The 20834-nt window shown below is 33.3% G+C and overlaps 8 non-coding genes across 8 annotated transcripts; all 8 read right to left on the bottom strand.

The window, feature by feature from the left end:
• Nucleotides 1-3073: 3073 nt before the first annotated feature.
• LOC149788126 (5S ribosomal RNA) lies at nucleotides 3074-3192 on the bottom strand. The gene has a single exon (XR_016424807.1). It is a non-coding gene; the product is annotated as a 5S ribosomal RNA (ribosomal RNA).
• Nucleotides 3193-4092: 900 nt separating this feature from the next.
• Nucleotides 4093-4211, bottom strand: LOC149788127 (5S ribosomal RNA). Its single transcript, XR_016424763.1, has one exon. It is a non-coding gene; the product is annotated as a 5S ribosomal RNA (ribosomal RNA).
• Nucleotides 4212-7744: 3533 nt separating this feature from the next.
• Nucleotides 7745-7863, bottom strand: LOC149788128 (5S ribosomal RNA). Its single transcript, XR_016424808.1, has one exon. It is a non-coding gene; the product is annotated as a 5S ribosomal RNA (ribosomal RNA).
• A 906-nt stretch (nucleotides 7864-8769) lies between these two features.
• LOC149788129 (5S ribosomal RNA) lies at nucleotides 8770-8888 on the bottom strand. The gene has a single exon (XR_016424764.1). It is a non-coding gene; the product is annotated as a 5S ribosomal RNA (ribosomal RNA).
• A 3597-nt stretch (nucleotides 8889-12485) lies between these two features.
• LOC149788130 (5S ribosomal RNA) lies at nucleotides 12486-12604 on the bottom strand. Its single transcript, XR_016424809.1, has one exon. It is a non-coding gene; the product is annotated as a 5S ribosomal RNA (ribosomal RNA).
• Nucleotides 12605-13503: 899 nt separating this feature from the next.
• On the bottom strand, nucleotides 13504-13622 carry LOC149788131 (5S ribosomal RNA). Its single transcript, XR_016424765.1, has one exon. It is a non-coding gene; the product is annotated as a 5S ribosomal RNA (ribosomal RNA).
• Nucleotides 13623-17229: 3607 nt separating this feature from the next.
• On the bottom strand, nucleotides 17230-17348 carry LOC149788132 (5S ribosomal RNA). The gene has a single exon (XR_016424810.1). It is a non-coding gene; the product is annotated as a 5S ribosomal RNA (ribosomal RNA).
• An 899-nt stretch (nucleotides 17349-18247) lies between these two features.
• LOC149788133 (5S ribosomal RNA) lies at nucleotides 18248-18366 on the bottom strand. The gene has a single exon (XR_016424766.1). It is a non-coding gene; the product is annotated as a 5S ribosomal RNA (ribosomal RNA).
• Between the last annotated feature and the right edge of the window lie 2468 nt (nucleotides 18367-20834).

A 20834-nucleotide genomic window follows, 5' to 3' on the forward strand; every position in this document is an offset into this window, starting at 1 on the left:
ATGAAAGGTCGGTCAAGTTTGCATGGCAGGCTAGTAAGCACAGGGGCTCGCATCGTTGCTCACAATTGAACTGACAGTCATACATTTTATACTATATGTACGACTGATAGTTTCATTGTAAGCAATGATACGAGCCCCCTGTGGCTAGTAAGCAGCCTATGCCGATACCGCATGGTGTCGGCGATTTCCAACGTTTTGATAAGCAAAACAAATATGTCCATACACCCCAATACTAATGTCCAAATATCAAAAATCGCTATTTTGGGACTATTATGAATTCATTCAAGGACATTCTAAATTACATCATCGCCACACGTCAAGATTGTTATTACATCAGCACATTCAAAATTGGACTTCATTCAGAAAACCACTGGCATTCATTTGGAACACTACCCTTTTGGACTTGTCATATAACTTTTCATGGACTATTTGTGATTTCATTTATAATGCTGAAAAGTATTTAAATTTTCACTTTGTATTCTTTATAAAAATAAATTAAGTCGGTTGGTTTAGATTGGCTAAGATAGCATTAAGGTGTTTTTGTTTATATGAGCCAATATCACATTATTCTTTTCTTGGTTTAGATGGGCTAAGTTCACATTATGGTACATTGGTTTAGATGGGCTAAGTTCACATTAAGGTGTTTGGCTAAGTTTCCATTAAGATATTTGGTTTAGATTGGCTAAGTTTGCATTAAAGTGTATTGGCTTATATTGGCAAATTTCACATAGGAATTTGATTTAGATGGCCTAAGTTCACATTATGGTGTTCTGGCAAAAGACTGCTTGGTTTTATTAGGCAATGAGGGTAGTCTTGCTCAAGGGTACAATAGGGCAACCAGCTTGATAGAAATCTATCATGTTAACCATTGGACTGATGTACATTTTATCAGTGTAATTTAGAGTCTGTTTAAACCATTCCGAATCCCCCCATCTCTCTCTCTCTCTCTCTCTCTCATATATATATATATATATATATATATATATATATATATATATATATATATATATATATATATATATATATATATATATGAAAGAAATAATATTTTCAATCTTTCTGCACTGTACTGATTTTCTGGTTGAATACTAAAAGTAAGTTTAAATATATATAAGGAGTTTGCAAATTTTATAAAAGTCAGCTTGCCTAGCAAGTAGTAGGTCAATATGATACAATGTAGAATTTAAGAAAATGTCATTATATGTATTGAAACGTTTGTTTCCTTTGTATCTGTTGATATCTAAAATCCATATCCCAATAATTAAAATTATCCAAGACTATATGTAAATAATACACATATGTATGTATGTATGTACACACACAAACGTATATATATATATATATATATATATATATATATATATATATATATATATATATATATATATATCACAAAAGACACACACATATCTTAAAACACCCTCAGCCACCCAGGATATATATATGATCCGTTTTTACGAGATAAACTTATTAATTCAGTATGGTATAATTATCGAGTAAGATCAGTAGAGTTTTTGCCCTTGTTTGCAATCGTTATAGGATAACGCGTTAAAAATAAAATTACACAGAAGTACAATTAATGTTAATAGCTGATAAAGTTATGCGAACTTTGTTGCATACTCTCTCTCTCTCTCTCTCTCTCTCTCTCGTGTGTCAGTATGATAAAGCAAGAAGAAAAAGGAAGAACAGTAAAGAACATATATAAAAAGGTTTATTGAAACAGCGTCTCATCATGGTGTGGGCACCACGATGCATAGGGATAAATAAAAAAGCGAGTATTCCATTACTTTTCACTTCATTTGATATGCATCCATATGACACAGAATGCTCTCGGTGAGTACAGGGAATCAGATAAACGTCACTGTGCGGGACTAGGTATAAAACATTTATTGTAGTTTTAATTGTAAATTTTTCGGGCATTTAAGTAGAAATTAAATGATTTCAGTTCTAGTGAGAACAACATTTCGACTGTAAAACATAATTTGTTGTCTTGATGCGTTTTCAAGACTCTTGGGCTGATTAGTCACACATCTCTTCAACGTTTCCGATGTACAAATGTTTGTGTGCAGTATAATATTAGTAACTAAAGTGTATACTGATTCAAAGTTCTAATCCAAAAGAAGCAAAACTGGCCTCAGATACTCATATTTGTCACTCATCCATTTTCTGACCCAGATAAGGGGAGAATTCCATGTTGAAATTGACTTAAAATGCAGATTCAGGACATTATTGTTGTTGTTATTATTATTATTATTATTCCTCTTTCTGTCCTATCATTTGGTTAAAATATGCGACACCGGCCTATAAGCTAACTTTAAAAATAGGGTCTTATGAGATTTGCAAAGGATCTCTTCTTGCAACTTGTAGAAGTTAACGTTGTGGAAATACAGAAAGTGGAAGCATGGAATATCTATCTAAACTTACTGTAATCAAAACAGAATTTTATAACCCAATTTATTTAGCCAATGGCCCATATTTACAGTATTCGCTACAGGATGCCAATTTTCCCACTGGCAGACTGAGGCCCTGCTGTAAAAGAAATCAATCAATCAATAAATTAATATAAAAAATTCTCACAATTCATACATTCCATATTTATCAATCAATTAGTGAATAAGAAATACCACAAATAAGTACCCAAAATGAAAGACATTGATCGCATATTTTGCAACTCTGCGCTAGAGACTACACCAGGAATATATGAGAAGAAACTTGAAGGAAGTATTTCGACGTGAAAGGAGGCAGCTTGTTGTGGTAGTAAAAGTAGAGGAAACTGGATAAATTGAACCGAATTTGTTAATAAGAAATACTGGTCATCTATGATCGCATATTCCAGTAGTAAGGATCGAAACCAAGAGCAGAGAAGTGCAAAGCAACATTTGCTATATTCAGGTCCTATACTTGATTTTTTTAGGATCCGAATTATTGAAGAAAGTTAAGGAAAAAGAGAAAATGAAAGTCGAGAAATTGCTCTATTTATTATTTATATTGAATAAAGTAAATTTAGTTACAATAAAAGAAAGAAAGAAAAACTTCAACTGTTTTTAGTTATAAAAGAAAAAAAAAAAATTAGAGTCTACAGCACCCGGTATTCCCAGGCGGTCACCCATCCAAGTACTAACCGGGCCCGACGTTGCTTAACTTCGGTGATCGGACGAGAACCGGTGCTTTCAACGTGGTATGGCCGTAGACACAAGTGTGTGTAAATTTAAGACTTATATTCGCTTCTCTCTTCACCGTTTCCGATGTACAGACGTTTACGTTTATGTGCCGTGTAAAATTAGTAATTAAAGTGTACTTATTAAAACTTATATAGATAAACTGCCTTCATACATTATTCAAATTTGTAATTCAGGCATTTTCGGACTCGGACATTAGTTGCTTAACCGGAGGTTTACACCTTCAAATGGACTTAAATAACAATGCATTTAAACGAAGATTCAGTTCATTTTTGTTGTTTTTGGGCATTATTATTATTATTATTATTTATCTTGTATCAACTGACTAATTCAATAGGTAAATAATCGACATCAGCCTATGAGCTACCTTTAAAGACGGACTCGAATCTGATTTGAAACGGATATCGTCTTGCAGCTCGGAAACGTTAAAGTTGTGGAAACACAGAAAGTGCAAGGAAGTGGAAGCAGGGAACATCCATCCAAACTTACTGTAATCAAAACAGAGATTTATACACCAATTTATTTTGTCAATGGCCCATATTCGAAGTATTCGCTAAGGGATGCCAAGTTTCACACTGATAGACTGGTGCCCTGCTAAAAACAGGTAAATAAATTAAAATAATTAAAAATAATACATTCCAAATATATCTATCAATTATTGAATAAGAAATACCACAGACAAGTATCCAAAATGAAAGACATCGATTGCATACGTTGCAATTATTCGCTATAGGCTGAATCCGGAATATCAGAAGAAATTTGGAGGATCTGGACGGCATACGAGGCGGCCCATTTCGATCCTGGAGGTAGAGGAAACTGAAAAATTTGCACCAGATTTGTGAACAAGAAATATTGGCCATATATGATCGCATATCCTCACAGTGAGGATGGAACCAAAAAAAAATTTAAAAAATGCCTACAGCACCCGGTATTCCCAGGCGGTCACCCATCCAAGTACTAACCGGGCCCGACGTTGCTTAACTTCGGTGATCGGACGAGGACCGGTGTTTTCAACGTGGTATGGCCGTAGACATTTGTATGTACAAATTTAAGACTAATATAGGTTATCTCTTCGTCGTTACAAAGATATATTACACACGCACACACACACACACACACACACACACACACACACACATATATATATATATATATATATATATATATATATATATATATATATATATATATATATATATTAGAGACAGGGGAGAGCTCTGCTTACGACAATACATCCCTTCAGTTTCAATCTGTAAAGAAGCAAGAGCTTATTTGATCGCCGATGTCACTGACATGTAGGTTGCCATATTTGTGCAGTCATTTGAATAGTAATACAATGGCGAGTTCCGTGTCAAATTTCATCAAGGTTGTCGTTTTCTTTCGTCAGTCAGCTTCATTAACAACAAATGATGTTATACTCGGAATTATTTCTGAGAAAATAAATCGTATTTCTCTCGATTTCATGCAGGTATATCTCGATGAAAGGTCGGTCAAGTTTGCATGGCAGGCTAGTAAGCACAGGGGCTCGCATCGTTGCTCACAATTGAACTGACAGTCATACATTTTATACTATATGTACGACTGATAGTTTCATTGTAAGCAATGATACGAGCCCCCTGTGGCTAGTAAGCAGCCTATGCCGATACCGCATGGTGTCGGCGATTTCCAACGTTTTGATAAGCAAAACAAATATGTCCATACACCCCAATACTAATGTCCAAATATCAAAAATCGCTATTTTGGGACTATTATGAATTCATTCAAGGACATTCTAAATTACATCATCGCCACACGTCAAGATTGTTATTACATCAGCACATTCAAAATTGGACTTCATTCAGAAAACCACTGGCATTCATTTGGAACACTACCCTTTTGGACTTGTCATATAACTTTTCATGGACTATTTGTGATTTCATTTATAATGCTGAAAAGTATTTAAATTTTCACTTTGTATTCTTTATAAAAATAAATTAAGTCGGTTGGTTTAGATTGGCTAAGATAGCATTAAGGTGTTTTTGTTTATATGAGCCAATATCACATTATTCTTTTCTTGGTTTAGATGGGCTAAGTTCACATTATGGTACATTGGTTTAGATGGGCTAAGTTCACATTAAGGTGTTTGGCTAAGTTTCCATTAAGATATTTGGTTTAGATTGGCTAAGTTTGCATTAAAGTGTATTGGCTTATATTGGCAAATTTCACATAGGAATTTGATTTAGATGGCCTAAGTTCACATTATGGTGTTCTGGCAAAAGACTGCTTGGTTTTATTAGGCAATGAGGGTAGTCTTGCTCAAGGGTACAATAGGGCAACCAGCTTGATAGAAATCTATCATGTTAACCATTGGACTGATGTACATTTTATCAGTGTAATTTAGAGTCTGTTTAAACCATTCCGAATCCCCCCATCTCTCTCTCTCTCTCTCTCTCTCATATATATATATATATATATATATATATATATATATATATATATATATATATATATATATATATATATATATATATATATATATGAAAGAAATAATATTTTCAATCTTTCTGCACTGTACTGATTTTCTGGTTGAATACTAAAAGTAAGTTTAAATATATATAAGGAGTTTGCAAATTTTATAAAAGTCAGCTTGCCTAGCAAGTAGTAGGTCAATATGATACAATGTAGAATTTAAGAAAATGTCATTATATGTATTGAAACGTTTGTTTCCTTTGTATCTGTTGATATCTAAAATCCATATCCCAATAATTAAAATTATCCAAGACTATATGTAAATAATACACATATGTATGTATGTATGTACACACACAAACGTATATATATATATATATATATATATATATATATATATATATATATATATATATATATATATATATATATATCACAAAAGACACACACATATCTTAAAACACCCTCAGCCACCCAGGATATATATATGATCCGTTTTTACGAGATAAACTTATTAATTCAGTATGGTATAATTATCGAGTAAGATCAGTAGAGTTTTTGCCCTTGTTTGCAATCGTTATAGGATAACGCGTTAAAAATAAAATTACACAGAAGTACAATTAATGTTAATAGCTGATAAAGTTATGCGAACTTTGTTGCATACTCTCTCTCTCTCTCTCTCTCTCTCTCTCGTGTGTCAGTATGATAAAGCAAGAAGAAAAAGGAAGAACAGTAAAGAACATATATAAAAAGGTTTATTGAAACAGCGTCTCATCATGGTGTGGGCACCACGATGCATAGGGATAAATAAAAAAGCGAGTATTCCATTACTTTTCACTTCATTTGATATGCATCCATATGACACAGAATGCTCTCGGTGAGTACAGGGAATCAGATAAACGTCACTGTGCGGGACTAGGTATAAAACATTTATTGTAGTTTTAATTGTAAATTTTTCGGGCATTTAAGTAGAAATTAAATGATTTCAGTTCTAGTGAGAACAACATTTCGACTGTAAAACATAATTTGTTGTCTTGATGCGTTTTCAAGACTCTTGGGCTGATTAGTCACACATCTCTTCAACGTTTCCGATGTACAAATGTTTGTGTGCAGTATAATATTAGTAACTAAAGTGTATACTGATTCAAAGTTCTAATCCAAAAGAAGCAAAACTGGCCTCAGATACTCATATTTGTCACTCATCCATTTTCTGACCCAGATAAGGGGAGAATTCCATGTTGAAATTGACTTAAAATGCAGATTCAGGACATTATTGTTGTTGTTATTATTATTATTATTATTCCTCTTTCTGTCCTATCATTTGGTTAAAATATGCGACACCGGCCTATAAGCTAACTTTAAAAATAGGGTCTTATGAGATTTGCAAAGGATCTCTTCTTGCAACTTGTAGAAGTTAACGTTGTGGAAATACAGAAAGTGGAAGCATGGAATATCTATCTAAACTTACTGTAATCAAAACAGAATTTTATAACCCAATTTATTTAGCCAATGGCCCATATTTACAGTATTCGCTACAGGATGCCAATTTTCCCACTGGCAGACTGAGGCCCTGCTGTAAAAGAAATCAATCAATCAATAAATTAATATAAAAAATTCTCACAATTCATACATTCCATATTTATCAATCAATTAGTGAATAAGAAATACCACAAATAAGTACCCAAAATGAAAGACATTGATCGCATATTTTGCAACTCTGCGCTAGAGACTACACCAGGAATATATGAGAAGAAACTTGAAGGAAGTATTTCGACGTGAAAGGAGGCAGCTTGTTGTGGTAGTAAAAGTAGAGGAAACTGGATAAATTGAACCGAATTTGTTAATAAGAAATACTGGTCATCTATGATCGCATATTCCAGTAGTAAGGATCGAAACCAAGAGCAGAGAAGTGCAAAGCAACATTTGCTATATTCAGGTCCTATACTTGATTTTTTTAGGATCCGAATTATTGAAGAAAGTTAAGGAAAAAGAGAAAATGAAAGTCGAGAAATTGCTCTATTTATTATTTATATTGAATAAAGTAAATTTAGTTACAATAAAAGAAAGAAAGAAAAACTTCAACTGTTTTTAGTTATAAAAGAAAAAAAAAAAATTAGAGTCTACAGCACCCGGTATTCCCAGGCGGTCACCCATCCAAGTACTAACCGGGCCCGACGTTGCTTAACTTCGGTGATCGGACGAGAACCGGTGCTTTCAACGTGGTATGGCCGTAGACACAAGTGTGTGTAAATTTAAGACTTATATTCGCTTCTCTCTTCACCGTTTCCGATGTACAGACGTTTACGTTTATGTGCCGTGTAAAATTAGTAATTAAAGTGTACTTATTAAAACTTATATAGATAAACTGCCTTCATACATTATTCAAATTTGTAATTCAGGCATTTTCGGACTCGGACATTAGTTGCTTAACCGGAGGTTTACACCTTCAAATGGACTTAAATAACAATGCATTTAAACGAAGATTCAGTTCATTTTTGTTGTTTTTGGGCATTATTATTATTATTATTATTAATATTTATCTTATATCAACTGACTAATTCAATAGGTAAATAATCGACATCAGCCTATGAGCTACCTTTAAAGACGGACTCGAATCTGATTTGAAACGGATATCGTCTTGCAGCTCGGAAACGTTAAAGTTGTGGAAACACAGAAAGTGCAAGGAAGTGGAAGCAGGGAACATCCATCCAAACTTACTGTAATCAAAACAGAGATTTATACACCAATTTATTTTGTCAATGGCCCATATTCGAAGTATTCGCTAAGGGATGCCAAGTTTCACACTGATAGACTGGTGCCCTGCTAAAAACAGGTAAATAAATTAAAATAATTAAAAATAATACATTCCAAATATATCTATCAATTATTGAATAAGAAATACCACAGACAAGTATCCAAAATGAAAGACATCGATTGCATACGTTGCAATTATTCGCTATAGGCTGAATCCGGAATATCAGAAGAAATTTGGAGGATCTGGACGGCATACGAGGCGGCCCATTTCGATCCTGGAGGTAGAGGAAACTGAAAAATTTGCACCAGATTTGTGAACAAGAAATATTGGCCATATATGATCGCATATCCTCACAGTGAGGATGGAACCAAAAAAAAATTTAAAAAATGCCTACAGCACCCGGTATTCCCAGGCGGTCACCCATCCAAGTACTAACCGGGCCCGACGTTGCTTAACTTCGGTGATCGGACGAGGACCGGTGTTTTCAACGTGGTATGGCCGTAGACATTTGTATGTACAAATTTAAGACTAATATAGGTTGTCTCTTCGTCGTTACAAAGATATATTACACACGCACACACACACACACACACACACACACACACACACACACACACATATATATATATATATATATATATATATATATATATATATATATATATATATATATATATATATATATATATATATATATATATATATATATATATATATATATATATATATATATATTAGAGACAGGGGAGAGCTCTGCTTACGACAATACATCCCTTCAGTTTCAATCTGTAAAGAAGCAAGAGCTTATTTGATCGCCGATGTCACTGACATGTAGGTTGCCATATTTGTGCAGTCATTTGAATAGTAATACAATGGCGAGTTCCGTGTCAAATTTCATCAAGGTTGTCGTTTTCTTTCGTCAGTCAGCTTCATTAACGACAAATGATGTTATACTCGGAATTATTTCTGAGAAAATAAATCGTATTTCTCTCGATTTCATGCAGGTATATCTCGATGAAAGGTCGGTCAAGTTTGCATGGCAGGCTAGTAAGCACAGGGGCTCGCATCGTTGCTCACAATTGAACTGACAGTCATACATTTTATACTATATGTACGACTGATAGTTTCATTGTAAGCAATGATACGAGCCCCCTGTGGCTAGTAAGCAGCCTATGCCGATACCGCATGGTGTCGGCGATTTCCAACGTTTTGATAAGCAAAACAAATGTCCATACACCCCAATACTAATGTCCAAATATCAAAAATCGCTATTTTGGGACTATTATGAATTCATTCAAGGACATTCTAAATTACATCATCGCCACACGTCAAGATTGTTATTACATCAGCACATTCAAAATTGGACTTCATTCAGAAAACCACTGGCATTCATTTGGAACACTACCCTTTTGGACTTGTCATATAACTTTTCATGGACTATTTGTGATTTCATTTATAATGCTGAAAAGTATTTAAATTTTCACTTTGTATTCTTTATAAAAATAAATTAAGTCGGTTGGTTTAGATTGGCTAAGATAGCATTAAGGTGTTTTTGTTTATATGAGCCAATATCACATTATTCTTTTCTTGGTTTAGATGGGCTAAGTTCACATTATGGTACATTGGTTTAGATGGGCTAAGTTCACATTAAGGTGTTTGGCTAAGTTTCCATTAAGATATTTGGTTTAGATTGGCTAAGTTTGCATTAAAGTGTATTGGCTTATATTGGCAAATTTCACATAGGAATTTGATTTAGATGGCCTAAGTTCACATTATGGTGTTCTGGCAAAAGACTGCTTGGTTTTGTTAGGCAATGAGGGTAGTCTTGCTCAAGGGTACAATAGGGCAACCAGCTTGATAGAAATCTATCATGTTAACCATTGGACTGATGTACATTTTATCAGTGTAATTTAGAGTCTGTTTAAACCATTCCGAATCCCCCCATCTCTCTCTCTCTCTCTCTCACATATATATATATATATATATATATATATATATATATATATATATATATATATATATATATATATATATATATATATATATATATATATATATATATATGAAAGAAATAATATTTTCAATCTTTCTGCACTGTACTGATTTTCTGGTTGAATACTAAAAGTAAGTTTAAATATATATAAGGAGTTTGCAAATTTTATAAAAGTCAGCTTGCCTAGCAAGTAGTAGGTCAATATGATACAATGTAGAATTTAAGAAAATGTCATTATATGTATTGAAACGTTTGTTTCCTTTGTATCTGTTGATATCTAAAATCCATATCCCAATAATTAAAATTATCCAAGACTATATGTAAATAATACACATATGTATGTATGTATGTACACACACAAACGTATATATATATATATATATATATATATATATATATATATATATATATATATATATATATATATCACAAAAGACACACACATATCTTAAAACACCCTCAGCCACCCAGGATATATATATGATCCGTTTTTACGAGATAAACTTATTAATTCAGTATGGTATAATTATCGAGTAAGATCAGTAGAGTTTTTGCCCTTGTTTGCAATCGTTATAGGATAACGCGTTAAAAATAAAATTACACAGAAGTACAATTAATGTTAATAGCTGATAAAGTTATGCGAACTTTGTTGCATACTCTCTCTCTCTCTCTCTCTCTCTCTCTCGTGTGTCAGTATGATAAAGCAAGAAGAAAAAGGAAGAACAGTAAAGAACATATATAAAAAGGTTTATTGAAACAGCGTCTCATCATGGTGTGGGCACCACGATGCATAGGGATAAATAAAAAAGCGAGTATTCCATTACTTTTCACTTCATTTGATATGCATCCATATGACACAGAATGCTCTCGGTGAGTACAGGGAATCAGATAAACGTCACTGTGCGGGACTAGGTATAAAACATTTATTGTAGTTTTAATTGTAAATTTTTCGGGCATTTAAGTAGAAATTAAATGATTTCAGTTCTAGTGAGAACAACATTTCGACTGTAAAACATAATTTGTTGTCTTGATGCGTTTTCAAGACTCTTGGGCTGATTAGTCACACATCTCTTCAACGTTTCCGATGTACAAATGTTTGTGTGCAGTATAATATTAGTAACTAAAGTGTATACTGATTCAAAGTTCTAATCCAAAAGAAGCAAAACTGGCCTCAGATACTCATATTTGTCACTCATCCATTTTCTGACCCAGATAAGGGGAGAATTCCATGTTGAAATTGACTTAAAATGCAGATTCAGGACATTATTGTTGTTGTTATTATTATTATTATTATTCCTCTTTCTGTCCTATCATTTGGTTAAAATAAGCGACACCGGCCTATAAGCTAACTTTAAAAATAGGGTCTTATGAGATTTGCAAAGGATCTCTTCTTGCAACTTGTAGAAGTTAACGTTGTGGAAATACAGAAAGTGGAAGCATGGAATATCTATCTAAACTTACTGTAATCAAAACAGAATTTTATAACCCAATTTATTTAGCCAATGGCCCATATTTACAGTATTCGCTACAGGATGCCAATTTTCCCACTGGCAGACTGAGGCCCTGCTGTAAAAGAAATCAATCAATCAATAAATTAATATAAAAAATTCTCACAATTCATACATTCCATATTTATCAATCAATTAGTGAATAAGAAATACCACAAATAAGTACCCAAAATGAAAGACATTGATCGCATATTTTGCAACTCTGCGCTAGAGACTACACCAGGAATATATGAGAAGAAACTTGAAGGAAGTATTTCGACGTGAAAGGAGGCAGCTTGTTGTGGTAGTAAAAGTAGAGGAAACTGGATAAATTGAACCGAATTTGTTAATAAGAAATACTGGTCATCTATGATCGCATATTCCAGTAGTAAGGATCGAAACCAAGAGCAGAGAAGTGCAAAGCAACATTTGCTATATTCAGGTCCTATACTTGATTTTTTTAGGATCCGAATTATTGAAGAAAGTTAAGGAAAAAGAGAAAATGAAAGTCGAGAAATTGCTCTATTTATTATTTATATTGAATAAAGTAAATTTAGTTACAATAAAAGAAAGAAAGAAAAACTTCAACTGTTTTTAGTTATAAAAGAAAAAAAAAAAATTAGAGTCTACAGCACCCGGTATTCCCAGGCGGTCACCCATCCAAGTACTAACCGGGCCCGACGTTGCTTAACTTCGGTGATCGGACGAGAACCGGTGCTTTCAACGTGGTATGGCCGTAGACACAAGTGTGTGTAAATTTAAGACTTATATTCGCTTCTCTCTTCACCGTTTCCGATGTACAGACGTTTACGTTTATGTGCCGTGTAAAATTAGTAATTAAAGTGTACTTATTAAAACTTATATAGATAAACTGCCTTCATACATTATTCAAATTTGTAATTCAGGCATTTTCGGACTCGGACATTAGTTGCTTAACCGGAGGTTTACACCTTCAAATGGACTTAAATAACAATGCATTTAAACGAAGATTCAGTTCATTTTTGTTGTTTTTGGGCATTATTATTATTATTATTATTTATCTTGTATCAACTAACTAATTCAATAGGTAAATAATCGACATCAGCCTATGAGCTACCTTTAAAGACGGACTCGAATCTGATTTGAAACGGATATCGTCTTGCAGCTCGGAAACGTTAAAGTTGTGGAAACACAGAAAGTGCAAGGAAGTGGAAGCAGGGAACATCCATCCAAACTTACTGTAATCAAAACAGAGATTTATACACCAATTTATTTTGTCAATGGCCCATATTCGAAGTATTCGCTAAGGGATGCCAAGTTTCACACTGATAGACTGGTGCCCTGCTAAAAACAGGTAAATAAATTAAAATAATTAAAAATAATACATTCCAAATATATCTATCAATTATTGAATAAGAAATACCACAGACAAGTATCCAAAATGAAAGACATCGATTGCATACGTTGCAATTATTCGCTATAGGCTGAATCCGGAATATCAGAAGAAATTTGGAGGATCTGGACGGCATACGAGGCGGCCCATTTCGATCCTGGAGGTAGAGGAAACTGAAAAATTTGCACCAGATTTGTGAACAAGAAATATTGGCCATATATGATCGCATATCCTCACAGTGAGGATGGAACCAAAAAAAATTTAAAAAATGCCTACAGCACCCGGTATTCCCAGGCGGTCACCCATCCAAGTACTAACCGGGCCCGACGTTGCTTAACTTCGGTGATCGGACGAGGACCGGTGTTTTCAACGTGGTATGGCCGTAGACATTTGTATGTACAAATTTAAGACTAATATAGGTTGTCTCTTCGTCGTTACAAAGATATATTACACACGCACACACACACACACACACACACACACACACACACACACACACACATATATATATATATATATATATATATATATATATATATATATATATATATATATATATATATATATATATATATATATATATATATATATATATATATATATATTAGAGACAGGGGAGAGCTCTGCTTACGACAATACATCCCTTCAGTTTCAATCTGTAAAGAAGCAAGAGCTTATTTGATCGCCGATGTCACTGACATGTAGGTTGCCATATTTGTGCAGTCATTTGAATAGTAATACAATGGCGAGTTCCGTGTCAAATTTCATCAAGGTTGTCGTTTTCTTTCGTCTGTCAGCTTTATTAACAACAAATGATGTTATACTCGGAATTATTTCTGAGAAAATAAATCGTATTTCTCTCGATTTCATGCAGGTATATCTCGATGAAAGGTCGGTCAAGTTTGCATGGCAGGCTAGTAAGCACAGGGGCTCGCATCGTTGCTCACAATTGAACTGACAGTCATACATTTTATACTATATGTACGACTGATAGTTTCATTGTAAGCAATGATACGAGCCCCCTGTGGCTAGTAAGCAGCCTATGCCGATACCGCATGGTGTCGGCGATTTCCAACGTTTTGATAAGCAAAACAAATATGTCCATACACCCCAATACTAATGTCCAAATATCAAAAATCGCTATTTTGGGACTATTATGAATTCATTCAAGGACATTCTAAATTACATCATCGCCACACGTCAAGATTGTTATTACATCAGCACATTCAAAATTGGACTTCATTCAGAAAACCACTGGCATTCATTTGGAACACTACCCTTTTGGACTTGTCATATAACTTTTCATGGACTATTTGTGATTTCATTTATAATGCTGAAAAGTATTTAAATTTTCACTTTGTATTCTTTATAAAAATAAATTAAGTCGGTTGGTTTAGATTGGCTAAGATAGCATTAAGGTGTTTTTGTTTATATGAGCCAATATCACATTATTCTTTTCTTGGTTTAGATGGGCTAAGTTCACATTATGGTACATTGGTTTAGATGGGCTAAGTTCACATTAAGGTGTTTGGCTAAGTTTCCATTAAGATATTTGGTTTAGATTGGCTAAGTTTGCATTAAAGTGTATTGGCTTATATTGGCAAATTTCACATAGGAATTTGATTTAGATGGCCTAAGTTCACATTATGGTGTTCTGGCAAAAGACTGCTTGGTTTTATTAGGCAATGAGGGTAGTCTTGCTCAAGGGTACAATAGGGCAACCAGCTTGATAGAAATCTATCATGTTAACCATTGGACTGATGTACATTTTATCAGTGTAATTTAGAGTCTGTTTAAACCATTCCGAATCCCCCCATCTCTCTCTCTCTCTCTCTCATATATATATATATATATATATATATATATATATATATATATATATATATATATATATATATATATATGAAAGAAATAATATTTTCAATCTTTCTGCACTGTACTGATTTTCTGGTTGAATACTAAAAGTAAGTTTAAATATATATAAGGAGTTTGCAAATTTTATAAAAGTCAGCTTGCCTAGCAAGTAGTAGGTCAATATGATACAATGTAGAATTTAAGAAAATGTCATTATATGTATTGAAACGTTTGTTTCCTTTGTATCTGTTGATATCTAAAATCCATATCCCAATAATTAAAATTATCCAAGACTATATGTAAATAATACACATATGTATGTATGTATGTACACACACAAACGTATATATAAATATATATATATATATATATATATATATATATATATATATATATATATATATATATATATATATATATATATATATATATATATATATATATATATCACAAAAGACACACACATATCTTAAAACACCCTCAGCCACCCAGGATATATATATGATCCGTTTTTACGAGATAAACTTATTAATTCAGTATGGTATAATTATCGAGTAAGATCAGTAGAGTTTTTGCCCTTGTTTGCAATCGTTATAGGATAACGCGTTAAAAATAAAATTACACAGAAGTACAATTAATGTTAATAGCTGATAAAGTTATGCGAACTTTGTTGCATACTCTCTCTCTCTCTCTCTCTCTCTCTCTCTCTCTCTCTCGTGTGTCAGTATGATAAAGCAAGAAGAAAAAGGAAGAACAGTAAAGAACATATATAAAAAGGTTTATTGAAACAGCGTCTCATCATGGTGTGGGCACCACGATGCATAGGGATAAATAAAAAAGCGAGTATTCCATTACTTTTCACTTCATTTGATATGCATCCATATGACACAGAATGCTCTCGGTGAGTACAGGGAATCAGATAAACGTCACTGTGCGGGACTAGGTATAAAACATTTATTGTAGTTTTAATTGTAAATTTTTCGGGCATTTAAGTAGAAATTAAATGATTTCAGTTCTAGTGAGAACAACATTTCGACTGTAAAACATAATTTGTTGTCTTGATGCGTTTTCAAGACTCTTGGGCTGATTAGTCACACATCTCTTCAACGTTTCCGATGTACAAATGTTTGTGTGCAGTATAATATTAGTAACTAAAGTGTATACTGATTCAAAGTTCTAATCCAAAAGAAGCAAAACTGGCCTCAGATACTCATATTTGTCACTCATCCATTTTCTGACCCAGATAAGGGGAGAATTCCATGTTGAAATTGACTTAAAATGCAGATTCAGGACATTATTGTTGTTGTTATTATTATTATTATTATTCCTCTTTCTGTCCTATCATTTGGTTAAAATAAGCGACACCGGCCTATAAGCTAACTTTAAAAATAGGGTCTTATGAGATTTGCAAAGGATCTCTTCTTGCAACTTGTAGAAGTTAACGTTGTGGAAATACAGAAAGTGGAAGCATGGAATATCTATCTAAACTTACTGTAATCAAAACAGAATTTTATAACCCAATTTATTTAGCCAATGGCCCATATTTACAGTATTCGCTACAGGATGCCAATTTTCCCACTGGCAGACTGAGGCCCTGCTGTAAAAGAAATCAATCAATCAATAAATTAATATAAAAAATTCTCACAATTCATACATTCCATATTTATCAATCAATTAGTGAATAAGAAATACCACAAATAAGTACCCAAAATGAAAGACATTGATCGCATATTTTGCAACTCTGCGCTAGAGACTACACCAGGAATATATGAGAAGAAACTTGAAGGAAGTATTTCGACGTGAAAGGAGGCAGCTTGTTGTGGTAGTAAAAGTAGAGGAAACTGGATAAATTGAACCGAATTTGTTAATAAGAAATACTGGTCATCTATGATCGCATATTCCAGTAGTAAGGATCGAAACCAAGAGCAGAGAAGTGCAAAGCAACATTTGCTATATTCAGGTCCTATACTTGATTTTTTTAGGATCCGAATTATTGAAGAAAGTTAAGGAAAAAGAGAAAATGAAAGTCGAGAAATTGCTCTATTTATTATTTATATTGAATAAAGTAAATTTAGTTACAATAAAAGAAAGAAAGAAAAACTTCAACTGTTTTTAGTTATAAAAGAAAAAAAAAAAATTAGAGTCTACAGCACCCGGTATTCCCAGGCGGTCACCCATCCAAGTACTAACCGGGCCCGACGTTGCTTAACTTCGGTGATCGGACGAGAACCGGTGCTTTCAACGTGGTATGGCCGTAGACACAAGTGTGTGTAAATTTAAGACTTATATTCGCTTCTCTCTTCACCGTTTCCGATGTACAGACGTTTACGTTTATGTGCCGTGTAAAATTAGTAATTAAAGTGTACTTATTAAAACTTATATAGATAAACTGCCTTCATACATTATTCAAATTTGTAATTCAGGCATTTTCGGACTCGGACATTAGTTGCTTAACCGGAGGTTTACACCTTCAAATGGACTTAAATAACAATGCATTTAAACGAAGATTCAGTTCATTTTTGTTGTTTTTGGGCATTATTATTATTATTATTATTTATCTTGTATCAACTAACTAATTCAATAGGTAAATAATCGACATCAGCCTATGAGCTACCTTTAAAGACGGACTCGAATCTGATTTGAAACGGATATCGTCTTGCAGCTCGGAAACGTTAAAGTTGTGGAAACACAGAAAGTGCAAGGAAGTGGAAGCAGGGAACATCCATCCAAACTTACTGTAATCAAAACAGAGATTTATACACCAATTTATTTTGTCAATGGCCCATATTCGAAGTATTCGCTAAGGGATGCCAAGTTTCACACTGATAGACTGGTGCCCTGCTAAAAACAGGTAAATAAATTAAAATAATTAAAAATAATACATTCCAAATATATCTATCAATTATTGAATAAGAAATACCACAGACAAGTATCCAAAATGAAAGACATCGATTGCATACGTTGCAATTATTCGCTATAGGCTGAATCCGGAATATCAGAAGAAATTTGGAGGATCTGGACGGCATACGAGGCGGCCCATTTCGATCCTGGAGGTAGAGGAAACTGAAAAATTTGCACCAGATTTGTGAACAAGAAATATTGGCCATATATGATCGCATATCCTCACAGTGAGGATGGAACCAAAAAAAATTTAAAAAATGCCTACAGCACCCGGTATTCCCAGGCGGTCACCCATCCAAGTACTAACCGGGCCCGACGTTGCTTAACTTCGGTGATCGGACGAGGACCGGTGTTTTCAACGTGGTATGGCCGTAGACATTTGTATGTACAAATTTAAGACTAATATAGGTTGTCTCTTCGTCGTTACAAAGATATATTACACACGCACACACACACACACACACACACACACACACACACACACATATATATATATATATATATATATATATATATATATATATATATATATATATATATATATATATATATATATATATATATATATATATATATATATATATTAGAGACAGGGGAGAGCTCTGCTTACGACAATACATCCCTTCAGTTTCAATCTGTAAAGAAGCAAGAGCTTATTTGATCGCCGATGTCACTGACATGTAGGTTGCCATATTTGTGCAGTCATTTGAATAGTAATACAATGGCGAGTTCCGTGTCAAATTTCATCAAGGTTGTCGTTTTCTTTCGTCAGTCAGCTTCATTAACAACAAATGATGTTATACTCGGAATTATTTCTGAGAAAATAAATCGTATTTCTCTCGATTTCATGCAGGTATATCTCGATGAAAGGTCGGTCAAGTTTGCATGGCAGGCTAGTAAGCACAGGGGCTCGCATCGTTGCTCACAATTGAACTGACAGTCATACATTTTATACTATATGTACGACTGATAGTTTCATTGTAAGCAATGATACGAGCCCCCTGTGGCTAGTAAGCAGCCTATGCCGATACCGCATGGTGTCGGCGATTTCCAACGTTTTGATAAGCAAAACAAATATGTCCATACACCCCAATACTAATGTCCAAATATCAAAAATCGCTATTTTGGGACTATTATGAATTCATTCAAGGACATTCTAAATTACATCATCGCCACACGTCAAGATTGTTATTACATCAGCACATTCAAAATTGGACTTCATTCAGAAAACCACTGGCATTCATTTGGAACACTACCCTTTTGGACTTGTCATATAACTTTTCATGGACTATTTGTGATTTCATTTATAATGCTGAAAAGTATTTAAATTTTCACTTTGTATTCTTTATAAAAATAAATTAAGTCGGTTGGTTTAGATTGGCTAAGATAGCATTAAGGTGTTTTTGTTTATATGAGCCAATATCACATTATTCTTTTCTTGGTTTAGATGGGCTAAGTTCACATTATGGTACATTGGTTTAGATGGGCTAAGTTCACATTAAGGTGTTTGGCTAAGTTTCCATTAAGATATTTGGTTTAGATTGGCTAAGTTTGCATTAAAGTGTATTGGCTTATATTGGCAAATTTCACATAGGAATTTGATTTAGATGGCCTAAGTTCACATTATGGTGTTCTGGCAAAAGACTGCTTGGTTTTATTAGGCAATGAGGGTAGTCTTGCTCAAGGGTACAATAGGGCAACCAGCTTGATAGAAATCTATCATGTTAACCATTGGACTGATGTACATTTTATCAGTGTAATTTAGAGTCTGTTTAAACCATTCCGAATTCCCCCATCTCTCTCTCTCTCTCTCTCATATATATATATATATATATATATATATATATATATATATATATATATATATATATATATATATGAAAGAAATAATATTTTCAATCTTTCTGCACTGTACTGATTTTCTGGTTGAATACTAAAAGTAAGTTTAAATATATATAAGGAGTTTGCAAATTTTATAAAAGTCAGCTTGCCTAGCAAGTAGTAGGTCAATATGATACAATGTAGAATTTAAGAAAATGTCATTATATGTATTGAAACGTTTGTTTCCTTTGTATCTGTTGATATCTAAAATCCATATCCCAATAATTAAAATTATCCAAGACTATATGTAAATAATACACATATGTATGTATGTATGTACACACACAAACGTATATATATATATATATATATATATATATATATATATATATATATATATATATATATATATATATATATCACAAAAGACACACACATATCTTAAAACACCCTCAGCCACCCAGGATATATATATGATCCGTTTTTACGAGATAAACTTATTAATTCAGTATGGTATAATTATCGAGTAAGATCAGTAGAGTTTTTGCCCTTGTTTGCAATCGTTATAGGATAACGCGTTAAAAATAAAATTACACAGAAGTACAATTAATGTTAATAGCTGATAAAGTTATGCGAACTTTGTTGCATACTCTCTCTCTCTCTCTCTCTCTCTCTCTCTCTCTCTCTCGTGTGTCAGTATGATAAAGCAAGAAGAAAAAGGAAGAACAGTAAAGAACATATATAAAAAGGTTTATTGAAACAGCGTCTCATCATGGTGTGGGCACCACGATGCATAGGGATAAATAAAAAAGCGAGTATTCCATTACTTTTCACTTCATTTGATATGCATCCATATGACACAGAATGCTCTCGGTGAGTACAGGGAATCAGATAAACGTCACTGTGCGGGACTAGGTATAAAACATTTATTGTAGTTTTAATTGTAAATTTTTCGGGCATTTAAGTAGAAATTAAATGATTTCAGTTCTAGTGAGAACAACATTTCGACTGTAAAACATAATTT

Source organism: Sinohyriopsis cumingii, chromosome 11, assembly GCF_028554795.1.
Source record: "Sinohyriopsis cumingii isolate HCF-2022 chromosome 11, ASM2855479v2, whole genome shotgun sequence".
NCBI lineage: Eukaryota > Metazoa > Mollusca > Bivalvia > Unionida > Unionidae > Sinohyriopsis > Sinohyriopsis cumingii.